The 8,028-nt window shown below is 38.8% G+C and overlaps 1 long non-coding RNA gene across 1 annotated transcript in view; it reads left to right on the top strand.

The window, feature by feature from the left end:
• LOC131739396 (uncharacterized) overlaps window positions 1-1,376 on the top strand; it is a 36,268-nt gene extending 34,892 nt beyond the window's left edge. The window contains exon 5 of the long non-coding RNA XR_009330507.1: window positions 497-1,376. This is a non-coding gene — a long non-coding RNA (uncharacterized LOC131739396). The remainder of the gene's footprint in view (window positions 1-496) is intronic.
• The last annotated feature ends 6,652 nt before the right edge of the window (window positions 1,377-8,028 follow it).

Here is an 8,028-nt window from a genome sequence, read left to right on the forward strand (position 1 = left end):
AATGAAACCTTTCTTTGGTACGCTGATATCAATTTCATTGACTGTATTTCTCGGTGATACTGCAAAATATACATAGCATCAGTTCTGATGGAGCACTTGCTGTATGCTATCGTTAATCTCCAAGATATCTTTAAAAAAGATTTGGGGAGATTTTTAAAAAGAACTGTGGTAAATTACACTGTGTTTAAAGTATCACATTTCTTTTACTGTGCAATATTTTTCAAGGTATATTGCAGTAAACATGTATTCCACTTCTAAAAATAAATAAATAATGAATGAATGCATCATAATAATAAAAATGAATAATTCATACGTTTCATTAAAATGCCATTTTTATGTCATTGGTAAGGACTCTGGAGACGTGTCAGAGTGCGGTCGTGAATTCCTCAGCTGTGAGCAGTCTCTGGATTGACAGGGGTACCCATTAAGATGCCGGAGGGATTTGTGCACAGCCTTGTCAGTCATTGATTTGACATTCTCTTGCTGCCCCCTGCAGGGTCTGCCCTGAACCCCAGCCTGGCGATGTCCCTCAGTGTAATTCCTGCAGGGTGGCAGTGACGGAAGCAGAGCTAGATGTGCTCTCGGGGAAGTGTCAGGTCAGCCGCGTGGACATCCTCTTTGACTGCAGGGAAAAGTAGGAACAGAAGGGGAGCTCACTCATGCCACTGTACTGTCCTTCTTTCTAAAGCTGTGCAATGGCTCGGCATCTAAGCCCAGTGAATTAAGAGAAAAGGCAAAGGCTGTACGTGAAGCTCTAACCTCATGGTTGAAGGACGTGAGTAAAGATAATTGGAAAAGTAATTCTCCAGTCCTAATCACTGGACTTTTTAAATCCTTCTTGCATACAGTGTTTGAGCGCATACCTATATTACAGCTTTGGAGAATCTGTAGAGGCTGTTTTTTAAGGGCAGTGTCTACAGTAAACCCTGATTGTAATGAAGAATACTGATAAATTGCTGAAACATCACTTACTAATTTTACCTTGCAATATCTATAAGCTCATAGTTTGTTTTCTACTTGTCACCCAGGGATTGGGGAAGCAAACTGCTGTCAGAGCGAAGGAGATGCACAATTTAAATAAAGGCCCATTCTCCACGAAATTGACATGCAGAATAGAAAGGACTTGATGACTGTTGGTCTTTAGAGGTTGTAGTTTCTTTAAAACAGCTGTGAAAAGGGCTAACGTACAGTAACACAATGGTAAAGCATCTGAATTACAACCAACAGCCTTGGGTCCAGTCCCTAACTGCAGGTCACATATTCCATTCAGGCAACTAGAAGCACATTTAGTGCCTGAAGGAAAGTCCTGCCTGCTTAGTGGTACAAGAGCACGATCAAAGGGAAGCTCCAAACACCTAAATGTCGAGGCACACCTGCCTCTGCCTGGTTCATAACTGTGATTGGGAGGAAGAGTCCTTTGTAAAGGCACTTTAAGAATATCAATTGTTTATTTATTTTAAAATATTATGTGGCAACAAGTTTGTGCGTAAATATTAGTTTATAATTTCTGAAAGACATTAATATGCATGGAGTAGTTAGTATGGCTTTACACACATACATACCGTTTTATAAACTTTTGATGCAAGCTGTCATCTGAATTTGGGGGAATATGGATATGGGATTGTGATAGAGAAAGGATCTATGTTGTAAATCTCCCTCCCAACCAGAAAGGGCGCTGTGTAAGGGTGAGGGTATGCTGCCTCCCAGATGGACCATCTTGATGGTAGGTGGAAACTGGAAGGTAACCATATTAGGAGGAGCGCGTAGTTGCAAGTACTCAACGACTCCATTGCAGTCATCTGCGGGGTGGCCCTCATTGGAGAAACCATGGCGATGGGTTGATTGCAGGGAGGAGTTTGCTGGGTACAAAGGGGAAGCAGCTACGTCAGCACAGTTTCGTGCACGGAGGATTGTGGTTTAGGAGTGTCTTTCTTTTTGTTATTGATTATTATTTTTATTATTATTAATGTTACAACAATAAATCACAGACATTTTTGGGAGAATCTGGTTTGGACATTGTATTTATTGCACCACGTCACTTGCATCCTGTCACAAGGATATAGTATTTCCTTTTTAATATATTGATGCACACAATGTGTTCAATCACATTAACCTGTTGAAGATTGGTATGCTGTGATTTTTCTTGTTGTGGTTTGGGTTTGATGTGCTTTGTGTTCTGAGCTGTATAAACAGTGGCTCTGTGAGAATATAAACAGCTCCATTTCGTCTCTGCAGAGGATGCAGATTTTGCTTGCTCAGTACACGGCCACACGTTAATCAATCCCAGCTGTCTCTTGGCTCGTCATTTTTAATATATTAATAGTATTAGGTGGCCGAGGGGCTAACGCTGCACTCATACTTACAAAGAGGCAAAGGGGGCTTCTTTCTTTCTTTCTTTCTTTCTTTCTTTCTTTCTTTCTTTCTTTCTTTACATATAATATTTCATTTAGCTCTAAATAAACTTTTAACAGATATGTGGAATCAGATGGATGGTTCCTGCTGGCAATTAAGACAATTCGAGCCATCTGGTCCTGAGTTAGCTCCTTCAATGCCATTTCAACTGGCAGAAGTGGAAATAAAACAAAGAAAAAACACCATCCCACTGTGTGAAACAACAAGATTTGAAATTCCATTTCCCCTTCTAAAGGTTTCCCATAGTGAAAGCGTTGAAAACGTAATGAAGCATAGTGAGAGCATGGGGAAGCATAAGTAAGCATTACAAATTTAGTAAATTGACACAACAGAGAGGAACAACTATAATGAAATACCAATAATAATAATAATGTTCTGAAACCTTTTTACTGACATGTTATTGAAAGTGGTCTTAGGGTTAAACCAATGGAATAAGACAAGATGCTGTGTGTAAATCTCAGTCTATCCACTGATACCTATATCTTCTTAATGCCTCAACCCCTCCCTGCTTTCCAATAGCATCATCATTTGAAGATGATATTTACCTGTGCTAGGTAAATTATTTATTTGTAAGTCGAAACATTAATGTTATGAATTGTACATCAATGGCTGGAAAACTTGCAAGCTAATTGGCTAAACAAATGGTCAACAATGCCGGATAACCTGCCTGAGAAAGTGAAATTAATATCCACATGTTACAGTAAGAACAGAGTAAAAGATTACTATACCTTCATATGTTCAGTTGTTGCTGTTAAGTATTTCCCTGTGTACAGTACAGCAAAATTCAGATTTTATATAGTTCAGATAGTCCTAATGCCAGTAAGTCCCGAATCACTGTTTGCTGAAAACATTTGAGCTCACGGGTGTAATAAATAAATAAGCATTGGCAACACAAGCCTAAAATTGATAAAACAGTACTGTCACAGTCACCACCTTCATGATTCTTCCATCCGAATTAGTGAAAAACAAGTCTGAGTGTGAAATCAACTACAGATGTCGGGTTATCACAGTTTTAACAATGTTTATATATGCTAGCTCGTTGGATATGTTTTGTTGCATCCCGTCACATGTACAAGTGAAATAAAGACGAGGCAGAAAAGTCTCCTATCAAGAATGATCTCCTGTCCATATCGGTTCTTTCTTTCTACGATATGTATGATTCATTGCTAATACAATACAGGCTATATTGTATTAGCTCAATACATTAATCATTTTAAATTGATACTTCAAGTTACACTTCCTCTTTGGAAGATTAGTATGTTACTGTCATAGGAGTTAAAAGGAATTGAAAAGGAATACAAACAATTGGGACAAGAGAATTTTAGTTTTTTTGTTCTAGTCTGGAGGTGGTTTTAAATACGGGGTTTAGCATTCATGGGATTGTAAATCATTTTTTGAATCAGTGCCTGAAGAAATAAGGCCCTATAAAGATCCCTTACAAAAGTTTACAATAGTAAAAGCATAACAAAGAGTAAGCACGATAAAGCATAGCATTGTGAAGCCCAAAGAAATGATAAAGCAGATTAAAAAATATGACAAAACATGGCAAACAATAGTGAATGCATAGTATAACCATGGGGAAAGCATGGGGACGTGCAGAATTACTGTGGTAAACTTTTATACGGATGCTACAGACGCTTAATTTGTTTATTAATTCTACACATTTTGAGCTCCAGTCGGTCACCTTGTCTTTAAATGGTTAAAGAATTGTGCTAAGGATTGTGCTAATCATTTTAATTCATTTACATTAAGGATGTTGCTGATGATCTGTTTTGTGCAACAAAAATCACCAAAAAGATAAACTTGTAGACAATATATTTTCCTCATATTCTCATGCTTCCAAGGGATAGACTGTGTGATCAGTGGAGAGCGGTGATCTCTGCTCTACGGCGCCTGCATTGCTGTGGGATCGCTGGCTCTGTAGTGAGTTTGGGGACTCAAGTCTTCTGGCTTTCCAGTCAGAATATGGTTTGGGGGAATGTTGTTCATCTTCTCTTTTGAGTATGTGTAGGAAGGCCTGAGGGACCGAGAGGGCTTGTGTTGAACCCAGGGATAAGCATCCTTCTTAAAACACTGCAGGGTGAAAAGGACCTACCATCTATCCTCCCATTATCCAGCCACGATCAGACAAGCCTGATGCACCAGATGAAACAAGTCAAACCAATCAAAACCTCCCCTGACCAAGGAATAAATATTGATAGAAACATATACTGCCTATGAAACCCCAAGCCCTTGTTAACAAACCCCTCTCGTCTGAATCTCTTTCCCTTTCAGTAATTGGAGGAGGACGGGGGAGGGGGAGTGAGGTGCAGACCACACTTTCATGTATGAAACCCCAAGCCCTTGTTAACAAACCCCTCTCATCTGAATCTCTTTCCCTTTCAGTAATTGGAGGGAGGGGGTAGGGTGCCGACCACACTTTCATGTATGAAACCCCAAGCCCTTGTTAACAAACCCCTCTCATCTGAGCGCACTTGCATGTGCTAAAAGATTGTATCCACAGCAGGACTCAAACCCAAACAGATTCAGAGAGCTTTCGATTGCTGTACTGTATTTTGGAAAAGACCATTTAAAAAAAAAAATGTAATAGGAAATGTCAATAAGCTATTGCTGAAGTAATATTGTTTGTGTGAAGTCTGTAGTTCTCTCTTTAATAATAGTTCAACTATATTCCAACAAGTAACATACAGAATATTACACGGTGATTAGAAAGTTTACCATATCAATCATCCTGTACTTCATTATTAGAACAAACTGTACCTATGTTTTATATTTGAAATACAAAAAACTCAAATGCACTGCACTGTCCTCCAACAAGTATTGGATCAGCATTGTGACACAGGGTGAATATGGAGGGTGGTGTAAATACAGTGTGTGTGCAATAATACAGTTAGACTAACTCAACATGTTAAAATACTGAAATACTGTGTGGATACTGGCTTGGTCAAGATGCATATCCTGTAGTTCATTGGTATGCCTGGATAGCATTGTACACAATGCACGCTTTAGTTCAGCAGTGTGGAGTAGTGGTTAGGGCTCTGGACTCTTGACTGGAGGGTTGTGGGTTCAATCCCCAGTGGGGGACACTGCTGCTGTACCCTTGAGCAAGGTACTTTACCTAGATTGCTCCAGTAAAAACCCAACTGTATAAATGGGTAATTGTATGTAAAAAAAAAATAATGTAATTGTATGTAAAAATAATGTGACAATTGTAAGTCGCCCTGGATAAGGGTGTCTGCTAAGAAATAAATAATAATAATAATAATAATAGTTAACAAGGAATACCAGATGTGAAATATATGACAGATAAAATTGCATGCTGTATATCTTTAAAAGCAGGTGCAGGCTGCAACGTCTAATCTTAATAGGTCAAGGTCATTTAGGAGATGAGTAAGCAAAGCACTGTCTGCTACAAACTAGAAGTGGCCTTGGGAAATTTCTCAATCTCATTGATAGAATAGTTGGATACTGTGATAGGCGAGGGCAGCTAGACACGCCACACTACTTGTATTTAACTGAGATTCTCAGGGCTTAAACATAACAGGGGCCATTTCAGCGCTGAGTTCTAAGGGCAAGTTCACACTAAACACTACACTATGTTGGGCAATGTTATGTGATGCCTCACTGTATTTGAAATGATTTGATACGATTTATTTTGGTTAATTCAGTCCAGTCTGGGTCCAGCATTTAAGGAAGAGTGATAAGTGTCTAGAACTCTTTTCCCTCTGGACACTTATCACTCTTCCTTAAATGCACTTTACTTGCTCTTATCTGCTCCCTATTTTACTGCATTTAATCCTGTACTTAAGAGTACTGTAATCTGTCAAGTGTCATTCAATCTGTAGTATTTTGTATTTAATTATATCCTGATGTAACTATCACTGACGCTGTTATCTGCTCTGTTATTGAATCGTATTTTGTCATATACTTGTACTTGCTAGAACCAAAGTCATTGTATTTTATCTTGCTCTTAATTGTATTAATACTTGTACTGTGATTCTTGGAATTTATTTTTGTTTACGACTGTAAGTCGCCCTGGATAAGGACGTCTGCTAAGAAATAAATAATAATAATAATAAATAATAATACACTGCTTTAAAACAAAAAGTGAGATAAAAGCAATCCATCTTTGAGCAGAATAGATACATGAATCACTTGAAGAGCTCCTCGTATTGAAGAGTGTGTGTATTCCAGGAACTAAACTGATAGTGAGTTGGGGTTTGAAGTCATTCAGTATGATAATATTAATGTATTTAATTTCAGGCACACAATAAAGCACACATATGTGTTGAGCAGAAAAACAGAAGGTGCAGTTTTTCTTTCTTTTTTTTTTTTTTAAACCACAATCTTAACTGGAACGTGCAGCTCAGCCTAGCGGGTATGAATGGAACCCCCAATTCCTGATCCTCCTACACTGGGGTCAGAAGATGGAAGTTCTTGTTCACCAAGCTTTTAAATGGATTAAAACAGTTTATATCTTGTTCTCTTGTGCAAGGAAGAGGAAATCTCCATGTCGGTGCCAAAAATGGATTCCCCATAGAGACGGGTCTGTTTCAGCAAGCCTTCACTGCGTACAACACTTTGTTTTCAGATTGCCTCACACTGCCAGGAACATCTGTTTTCCATAAGCTACAAGAAGATTGTTCCTGAGAAGTTGTTGCTCTTGTTCCCTCTACTTCTTTTCTGTCCACATCACTTGTTAATGACTTGGACACAGGGTACAAGTGAAGTGCAGTTTCATACCCTCAAGGTATTATCAACAGCAGGCAATAAGTTGAAATGTGAACTTGAGGTACCTCACAGGCGACTTTACAAATCAAGAAGCCGGCGCTGACAAGTAATGGCTGAGTTCAAACCATGAGCTGCTTGGTCCTGTGTCAGATGGCTGTGTTTTAAAGGATACTTTATATCAACCCATTATATCGCATAATAATATCCTATTATGTGCGATCTGTATGATGCTCAAGGCTTATTTTAGTAAAGTGACGTGGGGAAGAATTTTGACGTTACTCTGTGCTATAAAACCCATAGGTGATGTACAGTATTGTGCATTGATTTTCAGTAGCAATTATTACTAGAATAGTTAGTAAGTATTGCAAATTATGATCTAAGCAGAAACAGCAATGGAGAATCATACCGAACTGTGGCAATGCGCCCCGCCCCTGTGTGCATTTATGTGTTGTATGTTGCGTGTGTAAATGTTGGTGTATAGATTGGTACACGGGATATAAACGGGTCTGTGTTTCACGTGTATTTAAAGTGTAGATTTGTATTTAGGCACGAGGAGAGCACAAATCACTTCACGTGCTGGTTAAATGTAATATGTGAGCACGGGGTTGCACAGAATTAATTCACGTGCTGGGATTCAAGTGAATAATTAATTAGTAATTGAATCCCAGCACAACAGTATAAATAGGCACATTTTCATGCACTCAGGGTTGGGTGTTCGGAAGAGGAGAACGGGTGAGAGAGAGAGAGGAGAGTTAAAATCATTAGAAAGATAGTAAAGATAAGTGTTTGTTCTCACCGTGTTTGTTTGTCTCCGTGCACCGTTTGTTAAGTGTCAGTCGTTTTGTCTGTCTTTATTTTGGCGTCAAGTGCCGTGTCCAGTGTTTT

The sequence above is a fragment of the Acipenser ruthenus genome, chromosome 1 (assembly GCF_902713425.1).
Source record: "Acipenser ruthenus chromosome 1, fAciRut3.2 maternal haplotype, whole genome shotgun sequence".
Classification (NCBI taxonomy): Eukaryota; Metazoa; Chordata; class Actinopteri; order Acipenseriformes; family Acipenseridae; genus Acipenser; species Acipenser ruthenus.